General features: G+C 38.4%; 1 protein-coding gene and 1 pseudogene across 12 annotated transcripts in view; one reads left to right on the forward strand and one right to left on the reverse strand.

Annotated features, from left to right (window-relative positions):
* The window catches only part of PARD3 (par-3 family cell polarity regulator), a 725,159-nt gene that overhangs the window by 166,353 nt on the left and 535,700 nt on the right, over positions 1-23,106 (forward strand). The window lies entirely within an intron of this gene.
* On the reverse strand, positions 5,153-5,518 carry LOC308555454 (ubiquitin-conjugating enzyme E2 L3 pseudogene; annotated as a pseudogene). The gene has a single exon. The product of its transcript is annotated as a ubiquitin-conjugating enzyme E2 L3 pseudogene (transcript).

Here is a 23,106-nt window from a genome sequence, read left to right on the forward strand (position 1 = left end):
ATATCTGTACTCTTTGACCTTAACGTGTGTGTGTGTGTGTGTGTGTGTGTGTGTGTGTGTGTGTGTGTAAATTAAGGGGTGAAATCCCCCTTTGTGCTTTTCAATTAGTACTTTTGTACATGTAGACTGAAACACTTCCTCTGTTTTTTTGGCAGGGGCTATAAAGAGAGATCACATTAGTATAACCTTTGCCTCCTAAGGTGTGGATGAGTGCCTTGTGGTCGGAATTTAATTTTAAGAGGTTTTATCAAACTGCTAAAATATATTGAAAATGTTTAATGCGAGAATCAGGGGCAGTAAATCACACGCAATCTTGTTAAAATCGATGTGCACAGTGTATGGGTGCACAGAGCACGTGTTTCTGCCCAGGGACTTTTCGTGACTGCGCCAATCTGTTCGTTACTCTCACCTCGTAACTTTGTGATATTAGATGGCTGGTAGAGCCTGTGCTGAAGGAGCGATTCAACACCCTCTCACTCCCTTTTGGGGCAGGGTTTAAAGACCTGTTCTTTTACGAATTTGTAGGTCGTTTGGCTTTTCACAGGAATTTTAAAAAATTATATTTGAAGTATATTGTTAAATAATGTTAGTGTCTCCTGTGACATTGACTGTTGGCTTGTGACCTTACCATCTGTGATGCATTTTTCTTTCTGGCTCTTCTTCCCCACCACCCCCCTACTCCCATTCTGTGTGTGTGTGTGTGTGTGGTTTTATTGTTGTTGTCCTGCAATTTTTCACGATCTCCTTTGCCTAAAGATAATCTCCTCCTAAAGATTATATGTTTAGGATGCCGGTGTGGCACCTTTCTCTCACCTGCATGCACCGTCTCACAATTCAAAGGGAGCCTCTTTAGGGCATGGCTCCTTGAACCCCTATCATCTAAAGCAGGTTAGTGGACTATGGCCCTTATGCCAAATCTGGTCCCATTATGACACACAACCCGCCCAGTCCTTCATGTGCTGTCTGTGGCTGCTTATCACAACCACAGGACTGGCCATTGTGGGGTAGTGGTCACAGTGGCTACATGGCCTGCAAAGCCTCAAATACCTACTATCTGGCTTTTCACAAGAAAAATTTGCCAACCCCTAACCTAAATCATAGCAGGTATGTAGTAAATGTTGAATGAATTAACATATGACAAGTTTCCCAATCAAGTTTTACTTAATGTGGAAAGAAGCCCCAATCCCTGGTGCTTGGGCTACTTGTATGACCTGGATGTAGCAAAGATGCATCAGAGTATGCAGTTGAATTTAATCCACACAGATGTGTGGTCCCATTGCATCATTGTATGCAAACATTGTGTAAACTCCTGTGCAGCACCATACAGTACCTCTCAATAGGAAAGGGGAAGAATTGGGGAAAGAAGGTGCTGGACTTTGGAAAACATCCCCCAAGTAGCATGGACTTTGCATTCATTGATCCTTAATCCTTAATCTTAGTCCCTGGAGAGTCAGGCACTTGAGGGCAGGGCATGTGAGCTCCTATACCCTGTCCTGACTGGGCTTCAGATGGAAAGGCAGGCTATGCCCAGATGCAGTGCTGGCTAGTATATGTGTCCTCATTTCCTTCTGAAATCAATGATCTTATTTCCCACATAAAACTTAAAAGACACTTTCAAAGTGCTCATAGATGGCCTGTTAATTTCGTAGGGATGCTAAAACAAAGGATCCATAACTGAGTGACCTAAATAACAGAAATTCATTGTCTCACAATTCTGGAAACCAGGAGTCTAAAATCAAGGTGTTGGCAGGGCCTTGCTCCCATTGAAGGCTCCAGAGAGGGTTGCTCCCTGCCTGTTCTAGCTTCTGGTGGCCCCACATGTTCTTGGCTTGCAGTCCTCCATCTCTTCATACGGTGTTCTCTCTGCGTGTCTGCCTATCATTTTTCCCTCTGTGTCTGTCTCTGTGTTCAAATGTCCCCTTTTTATAAGGATACCAGTCATAGTGGATTAGGACCCATAGTAATGACCTCATTTTAAGTAATTGCTTCTGTAAATTTCCAAGCTCCAAATAAAGTAATGTTCTGAGGTACTGGGGCTTCAACACCTATTTTTTGGGGAAATACAATTCAATGCATAATACATGGGTATCTCAGATCAAAATAATTCAAAAAGGTGTTTGGCTTTAAAAGCAGAGTTTTATAAAAATATGGCCAGGAGAAGGCAACCTGTCATTCTCTGAGCCCAGACAGTCTTAGACATGCTTGCTTTGTAAGTGGGCTCACATGTAGATCACATTGATAATGGCATCTCCTTTTGAATGTGCACTTTCAGTCACATTTGGATATGGTTAGAAAGAAGGAACTATTTTTGAAAACTTGCCCTGAAATTACAGTACACACAAGAATGTTAGATGTGAGAATCATAATTGTGTTCTTCTCATGTGTTTTGTCATTTCCTTGGCTAATTTTCAGATATTTGTATCCAAATTTGAGTTAGGGCCTCAAACCAGTCAGAATTTTCTTCTTGATTTTAAGTCATAACATATATAATGTACACTCTGTGAGTTGTTTTAGAGAGTTTGTACTGCCAAATATAGAGTTATGAGTTAATCACAGGATAATGTCTAAGTATTTTTCTCTGTGTTTCTGTTTCCTTCCCCTGTCCTCCCTAGAAAGAAAGATTAAAAAGGACAAGTGTTATTGTCATGGAGAGCATGAGAGTAAGAGAAATATAGACAGACAGAGAAGACACTTTTCACACACAGAGAGGAGGAGGAAGAGGAGAAAGAAAGGAAGCATACACAAGGAGAGAGAGAAGTTCCAAAAGGGTTGCCAGTGCACCTGCCACCCCACTCTGAACATGTCTGAGAGGGAGCCTTCAGGGGAGATTTGAGTCTGCTCTTCCCTCAGGCCCGGCTCCTTCTGGCTGCCCAGTGTCAGCATCTTGCTGAATGTAATTCCAATGTTTACATGTCTTTCTGATTATTTATTTATTTATTTTTAAATCTATGGTACACATCTTCTAATTTTATTTGGGGGAGAGTGGTCTGTTATGATCCTTCAACTTAGGCCGGTGGCTTTATGTTTTAGGCAACTAAATGAAGAGCGGTCTTTTCCATTGCTGGGTAGTTTTAAGAGATTTAAAAAGATAATATTGAATAGATAAGATCTTAGCTACCTGTTCTTGATTTAGGCTTAAGAACTTATCCCCAAATTATGATAGGGTTGTGGTAAAGTTGACTTAATCTTACTTTGAATCTCCTCAGTTCCATTGTTTTCAAAGTTTGAAGTTAAGCCTTCCCCACTCCAATTAAGGCCTCATTAATGGTAAATAACTAAGCTTGGTTGTCTCTAATGTCAGCTTGGATATTAGACTAAAGCACCACCAAGCTCAGATACCAGTATCCGTCTGCACCTGGAAAGGGACTCTCCCTGACCTGAGTTTCACTGGTAGCCAAGGCTTACACCAAGAAGTGTGCCAGTAAATGTGTTCTTTAAGCTCCTTTCTGATCTTTATTTGCCTAATCTTGTTATATGAGAACAGTGATATCTGCCTGCCCTACCCTTAAGAGTTGCTTGGCGCCTCTGTGAAAACTGTAAAACATCACATGCACATAAATCACTTCCCAGACTCAGAAATTCGAAGTAAGGTCTCTGTAGAATCTCAGTGGGTGAGCACTGCCAAGGACTGTTGACTCTGTGAATTATAACCCTTCATGGCTCTCATATATCTTTGCAGCCATGATATTAGAGCTGTTGACACGTTTGCTGAAGGCTGGTGACCCATGCCCCTGGTTTGAGCCCTGAAAAGCTAATGTCCCCAGAAGGTGCCCTGGGCTTCTGCCTGGGTGGCGATGGGGTAATGCCATGTGGGAGACTTATCCCAGCCTGGCGGGAGTGTGTTGCTGTGCAGCAACAGAATTTGGGCGTGGAGGTTGCAGCGCCCTGATGGCCCTCACCTGGTTTGACACCAGAGTCAGGTGAGCAGCCCTTGTCCTGGGGTGTCTCTTTGGTTGTCTGCTTTCCAGAGGGGCCTGCACAAAGCAGGGTGTCAGCCTTTCAGCCTCTTGTCTTCTGTCTGCAGAGGGCCTAGAGGAGCAAATATAATGAAGACCTGTCCTCTTCCCAGGCTGCTCTGGTCACCCTCACAGCACTGGTCATCACAGGGTGGGTCTTGCTGACTGTGTTGGCCTCTGGGCACACCTGTCACATCTCAGAGGTCTCACCCGATTATGCAGTGACAGAGCTCACTCTGTTTATGCTTTGGGCATATGAACTGGGGCTCTTTATTCCAATCTTGTGGCTTTGGGCAGAAATAAACCTGTCTGGCGATATTCTGCCCATAGTTACCACAGGTCCTTTCCTTTGCGGTTTCTACCCAGTTTCTTTTCAAAAAATTCTTCTTTCCTTATACTTGTGGGACATAGGTCAAAACATAATGCTTATTATGTAAAAGCTGCAGCTTATATTCCAACTGCTGATTTTCTAACAGAGAAGGCCTTTTAGCTTTTTATACATACTTTCCTGCCTAAAACGAGGGGCACAAACATTATAGTGGGAGACAGTCATGAAATGCAGTTTTTCACTGAGACTGTATGTTTGCCTTGGGAGATGATAGAAAACATGGATGGAAAATATTGTGCGGATAATGACAGTGGCACATGATTTTGTGCGAGTTCTGTGGGCCAGACAGCGTGTCGCAGGCAGGTCAAGAAGGACACATGAGTTTGGGCCGAGATTGTCCAGCAGGCCTGTTCAGAGGAAGTAGCATGGATTTAGAGGTTGAAGAATGGGTTGGATTATTACTTTTGCTGAGATGTGTCCAGTTATAATTTTTTCCAGCTCCCTTTTGTTAACTGTGGAAAGTGTAGTGTCTTAGTTTTCCTTTTAACCCTTGATAGTAAAAACTCTTGTTCCAGAGGTTTTAAATCTAAATGCCTTGTTTAAAATTTTTAATCCTTCTTTACAAATTGCCTAAGAACACTTTTGACTAAGAAAACTGTAGAAAGTTAGTAACTGCCACAAGCAAATGCCAAGTGGTGGCCTGTGTCAATTTTCCAGAGAGTCCTGCTTTGCGGGTTATCTGAATGCACTGCTCGGGGTCTGTGCTCACTTTGCTCGAATCATTCGCGGCAGATTTTAGTCCACAGGTTGCTTTGCCCTATATTTCTCTGTAAACGCTTCAGCATTCTTTCAGAATTTTTTATGGTCCTTATTCTTCAGCTAGGTCAGCCCGAACGGGGTGCTCAGGCTGGGGGTCCTTCACCAGGGCTATGAGAGACTGCATTACTTGGTCAGTTTTTGTTGCTGGCTTCCAGTTTTCAGCACTAATTACTGGCAGACAGACCTGTCCCTTTTCCTCGATGTTGGAGTGGTAGATCTTTGTTTTAAATGCCATTTTCGGTGGTTTGAATGGGTACTCTGCTGGAAAGTTGATTTGGATTCTGAAGGCCCCCTTATCATATGGAGGGTTGTCAGGAACAATAGGCCCTTGCCAAGTCAATAAATTAGCTTCATCAACCTGGATGTTACGGAAGTTTTTCATCCCACACCTACGGATCTCTTCAAGCCCCTCCATCAGCCTCCTGCTGCCACCATCTTGGACCTGGTGCTGCTGCTTTCCCAGTCCCAATGCCTTGTTTTTGATCAAAGTTGAATATTTTAACGTTATTTAAAACTGAACATGATTAGTTAGGGGAAAAAGTTTGATAGCCTATTAAAAGATGTGTAGAAGATTCCCATTTTGGTGTAGCAGCACCATTAAGTAATGCATCTCTGATGTGCATCAGTGGTCGTGAGCCTGGAGATGTGTCGGACACGGTGAAGTGTGGTCCTTCCCGTGGGCACAGCGTCGGGGGTGCTCTGTGGCTCCTACCGTAGGTGTTAGCGACACAGTGTGTGAAAGTATCAATTTTCACTTTGGGGCTGTTGAAGTTCAATTTATATTCACATATGCTTTTGTGTGTCTTAGGAGAGCATATTTGGGGTAGGTTTTTGCTTTTTTATCACTTTTCTCACTTTACCCCCAGGGGCCAGAAACATAAGTTTCACATGAGACCTGCAACCTTTTAAACTCTCACACATGGCTGAAGGGCCAGAAGAAGGCTACACCACAGTCCATTTGTGAGGGGAAAAAAGGAAATAAATGAAAAAAGTTTCTGAAAAAGGTTATTCATAGTCTTCCCCAGTGATCATTTTTGAGGATTATAAGACATAATATTAATGTGGAATATGCCCTGGGCACTAAAAAGAAAATCAAGCCCTGGCCAGTTGGTTGGAGCATCATTCCATGCACTGGAAGGTCATGGGTTCATTCCCAGTCAGGGCACATACCTGAGTTTTGGGTTCTATCCCTGATCTGGGTGCGTATGGGAAGCAACTGAGCAGGGTATCTCTCTCACATTGATGTCTCTCTCTCTCTCTCTCTCTCTCTCCCTCCCTCCCTCCCCCCCTCCCCCCTCCCTCCCTGCCTCCCTCGGTCCCCTTCCTTCCTCCCTCTCTAAAATCAATAAAAATAAATAAAAAACAACAAAAATCATAACTCAGTCAGTACTGCCCTGTCGTGCATTTTTTTTGTCTAGAAAAATAATCTTGTTTTTCAGAAAATATTTTTTTAATAAAGAAAACTAAACAGCTGTTTGAAGTTTATCCAATAAATTCATTCAGCCATAATTTATTCAATGTTTTTATGTAGTCTGATGGGGCTAGTTATAATCGATATCTTCCTTATAGATACAAACTCATTTTTATCTCTAAGTAACTTTTCCCCCTAACCACAGAAGGAGGAAAACATTGTCTTGTGACAAATATCTAACTCATTCTTGTGTGACAATTGAAATGACTAGCTTTTGACTTAAAAGTTATAATGTAGAATTATTTTCAGGAGTTTCAAAGAAGGAAACATAATTTCCTTCGAAACGTACCATTTTCTCTTTTGATATACCTTTATTTAATGCATGATATCCAGAGGCTTTAGGTTTTAATTTAAAACAACATTAGCCTGCAAATTCGTAATTGCTATTTATATACAGTTTATGCAAAATGTAAATCAGAAAAAATGAAGTTCTTCAGAATAATGATGATCTTGGATTTTTGTTCCTGGAATGTGTTCCAAATTATATTCTATAAATGTATCTTTTCTTCTATATGTCTCTAATAGATATGTAATGTTGCCCTGTTAGAGGAGTTCTATTCTTTGCTTTCAGCAAGGAATGTGGTCAGATGTAATATGAGCTCGATTGGGGTTAAATAAAGTTCTCTAGTTGAAATAAGTATAGGAATGGCCACCTTTAGAAGAACCTAGTTCTTCTACTGAATTTTACTAAATGTGTAGAAATTAAATAATGAACAAATTAATAATTGAGATTCATGTATTGATTGAGAATTCTTTCTTCAGCTGGCAGAGAATGTTACATAAACCTGAGCACTGTGGGTTGGATACTTATCAATATGCATTTTAAATGAAAATATATTTAGGTTCACAATCCTTTTTCAATTTTGGTACCATGAAGTAGATATAAGAAGAGAAAAATCTGACATTAAAAAAATTTAAATCTGTTCACAATATGATTGTATTTGTCCATATTGGAATAGCCTGTCACAAAAACTTCTAGAGAATAAAAACATTATGCATGCTTCTTTTAGAAAGTATAGTGTTTAAATAAAAGTTAATGTAAGGTTTGTGTGCAAAGATGTGAAGGTAGAGGGGCTATTCATTTCAGGTCATGGTGTGGAGCTAGGTGTTGGCGTTCTATCTCAGGGGTCCTCATGTGTGTTGTGGAGCTGCTAAGAATGTACAAATATGTCATGCTCTAGTGCGAAATGTTGGAAACTACTAATTCTTTAATGTGTCCTGCCAGATGAAATCTTCTGTGCAAACCTTAATATAGAATGTTCTTTTCCTAACGAGTCTGTTCAAAGGTTTCTTGTCAATGTGTCCTTGCTGAGGGAAGGCTTAGGTCATGCCCTGGCCTCCTTGGGTAAACGTGTGCCATTCCTCATACTGTGGCAGCACTTGCACACCATGCTCACTGAGTTGCCAGGAAACTTTAGGTGACTCAGCTGGGTGATAACTAAAAAATGCAAGTGGTAATATGGTGATGCTAACCCCCTCAAGATTTGAGTGCTCCTCATCTCATGTGTAGTTTTCATGAGGAGTGAGAGCTGGTTCATTGTTAGTGATTCAACTTTGATTCAGAAATTTCTCACTTCTCTTTCAAGCTTTTGAATCAGTGTAATTAAAAGAGCTTCCTGAAATCGCAAGTTTTATTTGTAAGAGTTTTATGCTGATAATGTGTAAGCAGCATACAAATACACAAACAAATCGGATCCTGAGGTTGATACAATACTCAATCCCAATTTCAGTTTACTGTTTAATTCATCAAATAACCCCCTTGTTTTCTTCGATTGTCCTTTTTATAAGAGATGACATTCCAGATTAGACAAATTTATGCTAATGTTGATTTTTGTTTGTTTCTATATGAAGGTTCCATGAAAGATTTTGTTTACCAAATGGGTTTTCCTCCTGGTTCAGACAGTGAAATGGAGGAGGAGAGAGAGCTTCTATTTCACAAGTTACTGATCAAGGACTGATGAGAAAGCCTTAGGGGAGTGGTAGCCAGGTGAAACTAGAAAGGAGGGTGGGGTCATTGTAGTTGACTTTAAAAATTGCCCTAGCATTGAGGTGTAGGTACCCTGTGATTTGGTATGGAGGCAGAGGTGTATGTAGCTCAAGTGGGTTAGAAAGTGAATGCCTGCCAGACAAAATGTTGAGTAGGTGAAAAATGATGCAGTCTTAGACATGAAGAATTTAATATATTGGAGATCCAATTGGAAGTGGTCAGTCAGGGAGATAACGTAGCTAAAAAGAAATTCAAAGCTTTGAAATGTCATCCACTTTTAAATGGCTCATCTCTTTATTGATTTAAACATACATTTGGTTTATTTTGAGTCTATTATTTTTGGGGTCCATTTTCTTTTAAAGTGGGATCATAGGTATTTACCAGAGTGCTATTCTTCCTTTTTCCTGAGATGTTACTTTCTCATTTCTACACTAATTGTGACTTATTTTTTCACTGTTTTGGAAGTGTTCTCACATGCTGGCCTTACTGGTGCAAGATGTCACTTAACATAACCAAGAGTTGAGAAAAGCTATTTTTAGTGGGGTAGAAAAGGAAAGTATAGCAGTTTTTAAAGGCATCACTGGATTTTCAAACAAAGCTACGAATTTCTAAAGAGCTTAGACAATTTTGCATTCTATAATGTTGGGAGTTCTTAGGTCAAAAGGCTTTGGATTTTATTCAGGTTCTTTGTTTATAGGTCATTGTTAGTCATCACTGAATGCTTAATAAACAAATATAATCCTTTAAGTTCTTACCATTTAAAAATAAATATAATTTTTGTAGCAAAGAATATAGGTGAGTACCAATATTTAGAGAGAGGCCGTAGCTAAACTTAAATTTCAAACTAAATTGCATTTAAATTTTACCTCTCATAGTTTTGCCGAAAACTAAGAAGTAAAATAATTTAAAGATATAATTTTGATTTCTTCAGGCTTTCTGCGTTCTTGGGAATATAGCCCTTTATTCTTTGAGGGTAGCTGTCCCTTTTATGAGTTTAAATGTATAAAACCAGTCCTCGTCCCCTCCCTGGATGTGCTCTGCCTTCAGTGTCTGAAACTATTAACTGATTGTCATCTATAGGGTCATATTACTAGGTTATTTATAGACAAATTGAAATATACTTTAGAAAACTTTGTTTTAAAAAATGATGTAAAAATGTCAGCTGGTATTAAAATGTTTTAAGTATATGTTAGATATTTTGAGTATGATTTAAGGAAATAAATGATCTGGGTACAATTCGATAATCTGTTAATAAATGCTGTCATTCTTAATTAGTTTTGTTACCCTTGAATAGTACACTTTTTTTTGTCGCACCCTGATTTTCTTTGAACTTTATAGTTTTTTATTCCGTTTTCTCTGTCTTCTGACTACTGATTGTCAGAGAACTTGATAGTCTCAAATTTGCAATCTCCAGAGCTTCAGCTCTTATTAAGTCTTCTTCAGAGCCAGTTCTGAAATAATATCCCAGAGGCTCCTGCCCCTTCCTCTGAGAGAATTAGTTCTTCTGTCCCAGGCCCTAGAGCAAAAGGAGAGAGAGGTCTTGGACTCAATTGACTTATGTTGGTTGACTTAAAATATTAGGAGCACTGTTTCCAAGAGGAAACAGTTTTTAAAGGAGGAAGAACATTTTTTTCTTTCCTCCAAATTTAGCTCTTTGCCCCTGAAAGCTAGAATCTAGCATGTAAACACACACACATCAATATGTGTGAGTGAGTATGCATGTTCTCACTTTTCTGTGTTTATAAACTTTTCCTATAACGATGGTCTTACAGTATGTTCTTAGCAATTGCTATAATTTCAGTTGTATAAATTCCTTCATAAAAGCGTCTGCTGAGCAATGGAGCTTGACATTACAAATTTGCAGCTTGCAGTGTAACGTAAGGCAAATTTAAAGTAAAAATTAACAAAGCTTTTAGAAAAAGATACCAAATGGTTTATGCACATTGACCTGAAATGCTTTCCTCCATAAACTTGGATGCTTGGAAGCTGGTCCCCAGAGAATATTGGACCAAAAACTATTTTTAAACTATTTTTATTCTACAGGAAATGAATTTGTTTGCCCTTTTCCTGTGGTGCCATATTGTCTGAATTTTCTTTCTGTTCTTATAATAGGCAGAAAAAACAAGGCTACCCATTTGCTAATCCTCTGGATGCTGTGTGATGCTATGCTGTGGGGTTGAATAATTATGATTAATCGTAAGCTTGACCATGTACATTTCAGAAACTAAATCATAATTAAATAAAACTTAATGGTTTTAATGTTGTGCTGCTGATATGTATTTATGATACATAGCTCTGTTGTTCCTATAAGATATACTCTGTAATTGCACAGATGCTGTTGAGCTCAAATTTTAAGTCATAAAAATATTTTTGGACTGCTTTCTAATGAAAATGAGGTTTATATATATTTGTATTTCACAGACTAGACCTAAGAAAGGTGAAAATTCTGAGCTGAATCAAAGAGAAAGCAGGTTGGTCACTAGCAGGCCTGCACACACAGTTTAGTCAGGTGCATGCTGGCTTTCTTTTGTATTGTTCATTTTATGTGTTATATTTTTATATGTTTTTTAAAAAGCACAAAAATAAATGTATGCTAATAATTTAAAATACTTGCAGTGACTGATCAATTGTGGGTTGGTTTTGAGTATAGTTTTAAATTCAGAAATGTGTTACTTTTGTGTGTTGGACCTTAAAGTTATGAATATTTATTAATATTTGTACTGTAAGTATCTTTGGCTGATTTATTGCCACTTGTGTGGGTTTAGGTTTTGTATAGCTGATTCTAGAATTAAGTACATTGACTTAAAAGAGTCATTACATTAATTTTTATTTAAGACTAATTACTATTGTTTACTTGATTGACTGATCAAGTACTTTAAGATCTTTCCTTCAGTTTTCCAGCCCACATTGCTTAGTCATTCCATTGGCAAATAACTTTTGTCCTATACTCTCAACTTTTCCCCAAATGAGAATGGTACCCACCTACCAGTGTTGGCATGATGATTAGCAACAATAATTTCCATTTGCTGAGTCCAGTACTAGACATTAGAATTAAGCTTTTTGCATCCATTATATCATGAAATGCCACAACTGCCCTTTGGGGTAGGAGTTCTCCCTCAGTTTTCCACAGCAGGACATTAATCATCAAAGTTTCCCTTGGCTTGACCAAGGTTGCACACAGCTCCTAGGAAGCTGAGTTACGAAAATACATAGAGAGCACCCAGCGTAGGTGCCTCTCACACTATTGTCATTGTTACAAATCCATATAACTCATTTGGGGAATGTGCCTAAGGAACTGAAAAGTAATTTTTTTAATGTTACATTGTCTAGGCTTTTTAAAAATCATGATTGTCCTCTTCCTAAGGGACAATTTCTCTCTAATAGGGAGAATATGGATATAATTAAGGATATTGGGGGTGTATTTGAAAAAGGATTTTATATGTTAAAATTGCTTTACATTCTTATATTTTTAATGCATTTTAAACATAACTTTAGAACAGTTGGGCATATACATTGCAATTACATACGTATATTTCTAGCTCATACTCATGTTCATGTATAGCTTACCTATGTTTATAGATGCATACTATATTAGAACTACTTTATTCTAAATGTTAGGCATCGGATTTATTTTCCATCTTTGTATACACAGGTTACAAAAGAATTTTTTTCAGTTTTTAGGACAACCCCCAATATTATATCATGAAAATTTGTGTATGGAACCTCAGGAGTGGTGGAGTTCTTATGGTTTGTCTAAGATCCAGATTTTATTCAGTACCTCCTATAATTTTATTCTGATTTACCATCTTAGAAGTTCATAAGGAATAAATTCTGAAAATAGTATTAATCTTATGATTTGCCAAGTTAATTTTTCTGGTCATACTGTCACCGGCAAAAGGGTTCTTTCTCCCCTTCAAGATAGAAATCAGGAGAGGAGTCAAAACAGATTCAAAAGGAGAGGTTCACTGAAAACAAGATGTAGAGAAAGGAGAAAGGGGGGGAGCTTGATGCACACACCAGCAGAGAGCATGGCTGCTGGAACTGCTGTGGGGTCTGCTCGATAGAGCTGGGCCCTTCATGCAGGTGTAGTGTAGATGATTCTTTCCAGGTTCCTGCCCTGGGCAGGTATCCATGGAGCAGGTGCAGAGCAGAGCTCTTTGGGGCGTACCTGAAGAGAAACCTTAAACTTATCTAGGAGAGGCTTAAAAAAACTGGCTCAGCCTTTCTCAATATTTGAAATGAAATTTGAAAAGGTGCTAGGAAAACCTAGAATTATTTCCTCATTTCTTTTCTTAATCTTACTCAGGACATGAATATTCTGTGCTCCTTTTCATGGTGTGTGTTTTCATCAGCTCTGCCTTTCAGTGTTCTTCAGATAATGCTTCCATAAGGGTTATGCTGTCTTGTAAAATGTTTTTGTTATTTCTGGAAAAATTTCACATTTTCATTTTGAAGACTATAGTTATTTAACAGTAACCTAAGTTAGCTGTTAGGCAAGGTTATGTTTTTAAAATGTCTATTCTAAGGTACAAAACTGTGATGGAAAACATTAATATTTGTATTACCTGTGTTTTACAATAACTAGTAAACACAGGATACCTCTGAAAACATAATTAATTTTCCCAGTCAAAACAGAATTTTTTAAAGCAAGCATTCAAGCATTATGAATGTAAGAGTAAACCGGTCCTTATTCGGCCTAATTCTAGAATCGTGATTTTCTTCCATTTTTATGAATGAGTTTGTCAAGCATCATGAAAATAGATTGCTTTCAGCTCTCTTAAATTGTTCAGGGACTAAAATATTTTTAGCAACTAGTTCTTTTTAAAAGAGAAAAGAGAACCATACTTTTTCCCCCTGTTATTGCATGAATGTATTTCTCTGGGTGCTAGTTACTTTCTAAAGTCATGGAAGAGTTGAAAATTTTCAAGTTTGCTATCAACACACACATACAGATTAGTCAATTAAGTTTGCAAATATAAATAAACTAGGGGCATTTTCTAATTGTTTTGTTGTATAGCACACTTTATAAAACCTAGAGTTACTCATATACAGTGTTCAACTTAATTTTACTCAGAATCAATAAAGATTATGAACTGAAGCAGAACACAATACCACCAACGCTGTCAAAAAAACCCCCAAAACTCTTAACATGCCTAGCATATTCTGGGAACTCCATAGATATTATTTAGTCAGTGAACATAGTTCAACCATGTTCCTTAGAACTTTCCTTAGAAAGTTCCTTAGAACTTTCTTCTATTCATTCTTCGTACAGACATGCTTTTCTTTCCTTTGATGATGTAGCACTTTTTGATTTATTTGAAAATTCCCCCAGGTGTCCTCTAAGGCTGGATTTCTGTTAGTATTGTCTGCATAATGATTTAGTTGTTTAAAGAGTGTCCTATTCCCACAATGCCGGACCAATTTACAATGAGTACTGCCCTTTTCTGCTGTTTTTCTAGCAGTGACACAATCTGGCATGTGTAGCATGTTAGTGGATGGAAGAGTTTGAAGAGCAGCCAGTGAGACAAACCAGACTCTTAATCAGGACTGGCTTCATAATTTGCAAGGCAGAGTACAAAGTGACTGTGCAAGGTCCTTTGTTTATAAATCAAGATTTCAAGAAGTTGACCACAGAGTTTAAACCAAGTGTGAGGCTCTGTGCTAGCACACGTGGGTGGCTGGCATCCTTCTCTTCTCAGACAAATGAAAGCACCCCGCCCTCCCCTAGTTCACACAGAGCTTTGATTCTAGTGCCAGGGAGTAGAGCACAGTGGGGTTGGCTTAGTTCTGTCCATTTTAAGTCTTTGATTGGAGTTTTCCTTGCTAGTTCACCGCTGGCCCTTCCACTGAGTGCAGAAGGAGCTCTGAGGGGTGCCAAGGGGCACACACAGAAATGTCTGATAGGTGCCCAAACATGCATGTACCTTTTCCTCCCTTTTCTCTGTACATTTGGAACAGAAAAGGATTATAAAATCAGGTATCACCTAGGGTAGGTGCCATTTAGAATTTGTCATTTCCATTCATACTGCTTTTCTTCCCAATATCCCAGGAAGTTAGTTAATTATTCATGTGTTCTTTTAGCTGTTACACATTAAGAATTCCTGTTGTCACAAAACCCATCACATAAGCCTTTTCTTAGGAGTGCTCTTATCTTTATTATTTTTGATATGACTCTGAAATGATGTGGGTTTTAGCACATTTTTGTATTCCCTGGAGTATTGTTTGCAGATACGAGTTGCATGTCTTGTGAATTTATCTGAAAAATGATGGAATTTTTATGGTTATAGTGAATCTGAAATAATGACAGTACTGATGGGGTTCATGAAGCTCTGCTTAATTTGAAATCTGTAACATGCAGAAAATATGGTACTGCCTTTTGAGAAACTTAGATTGGTCCCCAAAGGTTAAGCTTTGTGCCAAAGTACATCTCTCAAGTTTGCCTGTCATCTTAGAAATAATGCATCTATTTAAATATCCGAACAACTCCTCCTTACATGTCCCAGCTGTGGTAGGGCTATCCTATTGACATTGTTAACTTTTATAGATGTAGCTTCTTTACCCCCTAAGACCCATGAAAAACCAACCATCCAAGAGAAATCCTGGGAAGTCATGCTCCACAGCATGCTAACTTGATGAAGGGAATTAGATCAGGTATGTTTTCTCCACTTCCAGGCTCCTCCTCCTTTCTCTTGGTCACTCTGCCTAAGTTTGAGACACTCATGCTCCTATATTCCCCCCCTCCCACACACCCACACTCCAAGCCTATACCTTTAGACACCCCCTCACATATATGTAGATATATAATTTCTCCTATGAAGACAGGCAAGATGAATAAGAATTTACTTGCATTTGTTGATTGGTTAGTTTCATAATTCTCACAGATGTGTTTCATTTGGGCATATGTCCTTTGCTTTTGGGGCAGTCTTTGTGAGATAGGGGAATCTACCCTTTTGATTTCAAGGTAGTAGTTTTTTTTGGAAAACAAGATGGGTTTTGAATTTCTTGTCTGAGACTAAACACACCGTTGACTATTAGCACCCTTCTGCAGGATTTGGGTATAAAGGACATGGGGGTGTATTGGACCATTATCCTTGTGTAACATGCCCTCTGCTTGTCTTTCATTCAAAAGCAATTTAGCATCTGCCCACCTTTCTCCTTTTCCCAAGACTCTACTTGTATATTTTACACTCATTTTGTATTTTATGTTTTTCTATATATTTATGTTTTTTATATATTTTTGTTTCCTTCCTCACATGACTCGTATATTTTACACTCACTTTGTATTTTATGTTTTTCTATATATTTATGCTTTTTATTTACTTTTGTTTTCTTCACTTTATTACCCCACTCCCTCTACTTTTTCTCTGATAAGCTGGGATGGTTTTTACACCCTCACGTACTATTACACACTTCTGGTTAGGAAGTCTTTGGCAAAGAAGCCAGTTGTTGGGATCCTTCTTTTTTGCTAATTGCTTTGATAATTGAGGTCTCTTTCTGAGTTTTGAACTCTGATTGACTTGGGAGCTCCCTTCCCCAAACACAGGGTGAAATCCCTATCCTGAACTATCTACTTTTCAATGTTTCTTTACTGTTTGCATTCAGTTTTGCATTATTTTGGATAGAAATAGGCAGAAGGGACAATCTTTGCAGATTAAACCTAGGCAGGTTAATTTTGTGATAGGGCAAAGAGAATTGCCCTTGGGGCTCTTAGAATGTGTCTGGTCTTCCCTGCCTAGGGCACGATGCCATTAAGGACAAAGATAAGCTCATAAGGGAAACAAGGATGCAAATTTATTAACACCAGAGCTGCGAAGCACTAAGCAGGTGGTCCTTTCTAATTTAAAACTTAAAGCCTACCAAGGCACTATTGTTTCACTGACAAGCTGCCAGCGAAGAGTAATTTTCAAAGTACATCATTTACTTTTCCCATCTACTCTCTTAGGTCCTATATCCTCTACATAATTTTAATAGCCATTTGCTGCTCTATACTTGCCTGTATTTACTTCTTTCCATTAATCTCTCTCTACCAAACTATCTGTCACATTAAGGGATACAACATCTTGAAATTTAAAAGCTACAGCACTACTATTTGTCAACTCATTTTAACTGCATCTAACCTTCCGTTGTTGTTAATTCTCACCCAAGGATATATTTCCATTGATTTTTAGAGAAAGTGGAAGGGAAGAAGGGATGGGGGAAGTAAGGAGACGAGGAGGGGGGGAGAGAAACAGAGAAACATCATGTGAGAGGACACATCAATTGGTTGCCTCTACACGCACCCCGACTGGGACCAGGGATCAAACCTGCAACCGAGATACATGCCCTTGACCAGGAATTGAACCCTCGACCCTTCGGTTTGTGAGCCAATGACCTAACCACTGAGTCACACTGGCCAGGGCTACATCTAACTATTTTTAAATAGTAATGATATGGGATGCACATTTTGCAGGTTTTGAACCTCAGTTTCTCTTTCTGTTAATCAAGGGCATTTATGGACAGTAGAGAAGGCCTTTAAAAAAGTCAAAGTGTATGTACAGTGAAGGACTGAAGAGTTTTTATGTGTTTTAAACCCATGAAACTGCCGCCTAGATTAAGATATAGAACATCTGTACCCTGAAAGGCTCCTGTGTCCATTTTACCAGTGGGCAGTCAGTATCCCTGTTCTGATTCATTATTATGGATTCAATTTTCCTATTCTTGATCTTCATAAAAATGGGATAAAACATTATATGCCCTCTTGTTTCTGACTTCATTAGCTCATTACTATGTCTGTGAGATTTATCCATGTTTTTGGGTGTAGTAGCAGTCATTTTCTATAGTATTCTGTTGTGTGATTATTGCACAATTTTTTATTCATTCTCATGATGATGAACATTTGGGTTGTTTCTAGTTTGGGGCTACTTCCAATTAGTGGTGTACCTAATGTATTTTGACATGAGCATGGATTGTTTTTACTCCATCCTACTATTCAACAAAATTAGTTTCATTAATAATTATGACATGAAACACATAATAATACCCACCAGAAAAGAGATACAGTGAAATTTTCCTTCAGTGAATCTCCAATATTTAAGTCAGGTAAAAAGAAAAAAAAAAAGTGTGTGTGTGTGTGTGTGTGTGTGTGTGTGTGTGTGTGTATAATGTAAAACAGGAAAAAAAAAAAGGATGAGTAGTTTTTAGTTATGTTTAATTTTTTTTTCCCTGAAAAGCAAACAAAGTATTGGTCTGTCTCAGTAATGAATAAGAGCATTGTGGTTTCTGTTTTTGAGCCTTTTCCGGTTTGATCAATGACTTGGTCAAAATTTATGTCATACACCAGATTTGTCACTCTATCTTTGTATATAGTTTTAAAAAGGACACTTAAAATATATTTTTAATTTTGAAAATTTTGTTTCATATAAAGCAACAACTTCTATGTAAGTAACTAGTCAGGAAAAGTCTTGAGGATAAGTTTGGCAGAGACTTATAAAAATCCCATTTCACAATAAATTACAAAAATTGCAATGTCTTTGTTTCTTTGGGAATCATTTTTGTGAGTTTCAAATGATGCCCTCACAGCTGAAAAATTTTAACCAGGAAAAAAAAGTCCAAGGGCGTACATAGAATGATGGAATGGAAATAACTCAAGTTGTATTTCTTCATTATTGTAATCTCTTTCTTTTTTTTTAAAAGAAAGTGTTTTTATTGATTTTAGAGAAAGGAAGGGAGAGGAAGAGAGAGAAACATCAGTGATGAGAGAAAATCATTGATTGACTACCCCCTGCATGCCTCCTACTGGGGATCGAACCCGAAACCCTGGTATGTGTGCTGCAGGACGCAGCCGATCGATGTCTCTCATTGATGTTTCTATCTCTCTTTCCCTCTTCATTCCTCTCTAAAATAAATGAAAACATCTTTTAAAAAACACACAATGTTGACTAATCCATAGCAATAAAAATATGTTAATTTGAAGTTTGAATTAAAATTAAAAATTGACAGTAATCAGAACAATTATTTAAAACTTTGACTAAGAAAAGGATTCTTTTGGGTTTTATCATTGACATTGTTTGAAACAGCTAGTACAATAAAAAGGAGCTTAACTTTTAGTCTTTTTTAAAAATTTGTTTTCAGATTTTTTTTTCACTCTAGCCTTGTTGCCTGTACCTGGGCACACCATCCCTGCACACTCTACCTTGCCCTTGGTTCACACTGCTATTTTGAATACATCTTCTGTGAGTTTTCTGGTGCATGTCTGCTGATGGACCTGTGGCTGTTTTGTTTTTTTTCCCCTCAACACTTGACACTGCTTTTTCATTTTAGGCATTCCACATATTTTCTTTTAATAACAACAGCTTTTTTTTCTTTGCTCCCAGTGGAAATAGGGCTCTTAAAACAGAGTCACAGGAAAAGCATTTCAGGGATTCACACATAGGAGGATGAGGTGTAGTAGTGAGATTTATTGGAGCTGGAGCAAACACAAAGGACTGTACCCAGGTGCCCAGTGTCTCACTTGTCCTCACCATAAGCCCAGTAGGACCAGAGCCTAGAGATTGTGTGTCATTGTCGGGGTATTGGCTGGGCATCCAAAGCCTTTGTAGTTCAGTCCATGCCAAAACTTTGTCCAGCTGTCTCTGTCCCCATTCAGCTTGCTTAGTCTCTGTTTCTGGCTGTGGTCCAGCTGGTGCTGCGCTGCACCACCTAGGCTCACACTTGGGAGCCACGCTTGGAGCTGCACGGCTGCTATGGATAGAATGTGCACGAACAAACTGGCAAACACATGCTACCCAGATGGCCTTTGTTAAGCTTTGAATTTATGTTACCTCGGGCTTGGGAGAGAGCAGGCTTTCTTTGAAACTAACCAGTCTCTTTCCTAATCCTTCCCGAGCTTGTGCTGGGTGTTCCCCCTATCTAATCTCTTTTCTAGATCTTTAGGGGTTTCATGCCTTTATTCCATCTGATCTGTTTTCCAGGCTAGAAACTTCCCCTTTATGGTCACCATTTTGGCTTCCACTGTGCATGCCTCAAAGTTTTGCTGTGTCATCTGGTTTCTACTGTGCATGTGCTTACCTCCCCCTGTACCATCTTGGTTTCTACTGGGCAGGTAGCTAGTAAAGAGATTTTCCCTTACTGGTTCTTCTTCTTCTCAGTAATCTGGGAGGAACTAATCTGTGGGAAAGGACCAGTTATTGGACCAGTTATTTCCTGGGGAGGTTTTTTCTGCCCACTTGGGGACTGCTCGGGGATTAAGTTCTTTCAGTGGAGGTTTCAGTGGTCCCCTAGGCAGCTGTGAATGTTAGTTTTCTAGTAAATCGGGCCCAATGGCCGATTTACCTCCCTAGTTTATTAGGCTTAATGTCTGATTCCATTTGCTCCCTTTCTTTATTAATAACTAGCTAGCTACCTACGCTAACATCTTCATTTCCAATCCTTATACCTTTGATTTCTTCTTCAGGTCTCTTCTGCTGGTTGAAGACCTCAGCGTAATGTTGAATACAAGTGATGGTAGTGAGTGTGCTTTGTTCATGAACCCTGGGGAAAGTGTCCTCTCACCATTAAAAACAAAGGTTTTTTTGGTGGATACCATTTATCAGATTAAAGGAGTTTCAAGAAAGCTTTTTTAAAAAGTTTAAATATGGTTTTATTGTGTTTTCATGAAGTTGTAGTGGAAAAAGAATGGGCTTTGAAGTATTGTAGACTTTAGTTTGAATTTTGGCCTTACTCTCTGTGATCTTAATTTTTGTACCTGGAAACTAGAAAAGTAATACTACTTAAAGCTATTAAAATTATTGAAGTAAAATGAGATAATCTATGTACTATGTGCCCAGTACTATGCTTGTTATACGTGCACATTCAGTAACTATTCTGTATCCCTCACTACTGGTTGTTAATTTGAAGAGGGTCATAAAGTTATTTTCAAAGTTTATTATTGGATAGACTTGGTTGATACAAAACTGAAGATAGCAATTCATATTTCTAGTGTGAGGTATCTCTTGAGATTTAGTGGAGTTAGGTTTTTCAGTTCTCCTGGGAGTCTAGATTTTAGTTATAAATGTCTGTTCTGGAATAGTCTGCCAGTGAGTGGAAGTGAACTGATGATACACATTTTGTGGATTTGTATCCATATTTAGGTTAATAAGTAACAGGGGCTGAGTGATCACTGGCATTTTGGGTCATGGAGTGAGCTGTGGAATGAGGTCTGCCCTAAATTAAGGTTAGCTATCATTTGTTTAACCCTAAATGTCAGGTACTACACTCAGACCTAAGTGTGTAGTGTTGAACAAGACAGAATTTTAGCATTTAGCAGGTGGTGATCAGAATGTAGTGATGATGACAGTAATGGAGTATATTTAATCCAGCTGTGTGTGGGTTTTATTTTGTTTGAGGTGGTGGTGGGGGGGAGAAAGGAAGAGAGAGAGAGAGCATGAGCGAGCGAGCGAGCAAGAAACATGAATGAATGGTGGTAAATGGAGAAAGCTTTCAGACTTGACCCCTGAATGTTGACTGAGTCAGTTTAGCTGCAGGGGGAGTGGCAAGGACATTTCCTGGCAGAGGGTATAGTATTTACACTGCCAAGGCTGTGACATGATTTTGTGTTGGTAACTCTTAAGTCGACGTGCAGTTCTGGGCCATAATGGGCAAGGTGTGGAGAGGGGCTGGCTGGGGTGTGAGGCAGGGCTGGACCCTGGAAGGCCTTTCCATGTTGGGCACATTGAGGAGTGTTTAGATTTAGAGTTTTAGATCTCATGGCAGTTGCATTATCCCCGTTATTAGAAGCTGTTCATAACTCTTTACTTTTGGTACCCTAAAGGCTTTTATGACTTGTAACCTCTACCCTAGTTCATCATAGTTTTCAAATGTATTTGGTGCTGGGGTACAACCCAGTTTACTCCTGAAGTCCTGGTATATATTGAAGTATGCCTGACAGTAGTTCACTTTAATAAATACTGTATTTTGGAAAAAGAGTCTCATATATGGACATTCTACTCTCCTTCACTTAAATGTTTTTTATTTTTTCATTATTAAAAAAGTGCTCTGAAAACTTATATAACACAAATTGAATGTTCTATTTATTTTTACCTCTGAACACTGAAATATGTTATTCCAGAGTGGCCAGTTCTTTGTAATAAAGCTATAAGTTTAATTTCAAACTGACATCTGGTGCCAATTTTATGTTCCAGTATTTTATTTATATTAAAATTCCAAATTTCCTATATTTGTAATGTCTTTTTCATAATTGTATCTTAGTGTTTTTCTTTTCAATAGGCATTATTTATAAATCTCTCCTTCGTTCTGCAGGGACTTCTGAGATGCCTTCTTGCTCTTTAGAATGTATTAGAATTTCTTTTTTTCAGTGCTTTAGTAAATTTTATGAATATGTACTTGATCACATTCTGGAATTCTTAACTAATGATTTCTTTTTGACTCTTGGAAGCACTTTTCTAAGTTCATTTTTTGTTTTAAATATATTTTTATTGATTTTACAGAGAGAGGAAGAGAGAGGGAGAGAGAGAAACATTGATGAGAGAGAAATGTTGCTTGGTTGCCTCCTGCATGTCCCCTACTGAGAGATCGAGCCCGTAACCTGGACATGTGCCCTGACTGGGAACTGAATCCATGGCCTCTTGGTGCATGGGACATCGCTCAACCAACTGAGCCACACCAGCTGGGCTGTAAGTTCATTTTTAAAGTAGATGAATGCCTTTGAAGTTTCTAAAAATGATTTCAGAGTTTGTGGGTTATAGTTTGATAGGATCTTATAGAGATGGGTGTGGGGTCTGCAAGAAAGTCACTAAGTTAGGATCATAACTTAACAAATATTAATTGACACACAAGGGCAAAAATTGGATTCATGTTTTCTTTCAAGAACAATTATTTAAGACTAATTGCTGACTGAAAACATAGTCAGCTTCATGCTCATGGAGACAATGATTGCCCAACTTGGCTCACTAGACAGACTATAAAGGCACAGGGCAAGTCATGAAAGACAATACTATTCCTGGTCTCCATGCCAGCAGGCTTTGTTTTCTCCTCTCCACTTGTGTACTCCAATACACCCAACTTCATCTTCCCCACATATAGAAAATTAGAATATTGATTAGAATTATTGTTTCTCAGAAGCAGTGTTTTGCCCTGGCTGGGTAGTTCAGTTGGTTAGAGCATTGTCCAATATGCTGAGGTTGTGTGTTTGATCCCTGGTCAGGGCACATATAAGAATCAACCAATGAATGCATAAATAAGTGGAACAACAAATTTATTTCTCTCTCCCCCTCGTCCCTTCCTCCCCTTCCTCTCTCCTTCTCCCCCTTCCTCTCTCTGTCTAAAAATCAACCAATCAATAAAAATAATCTTAAAAAGAAAGAAGCAATGTTTTAAATCATAGGAAAGTCAAAATCATTTTCCTAAACAGGTTGTTTGTCCTAAAACTTGTTGGGGATAATTGAAAGCAAAAAATTAATATGTAAATATTTAACATATACTACATTATATAATATAAAACATGGTATTGTTGTATATTATATACATATAAGCAAAACCAAAAAATTATTAAGAAATTGAAAACACAGTG

The sequence above is a fragment of the Miniopterus schreibersii genome (genome assembly GCF_964146895.1).
Source record: "Miniopterus schreibersii genome assembly, chromosome: 1".
NCBI classification, from domain to species: Eukaryota; Metazoa; Chordata; class Mammalia; order Chiroptera; family Miniopteridae; genus Miniopterus; species Miniopterus schreibersii.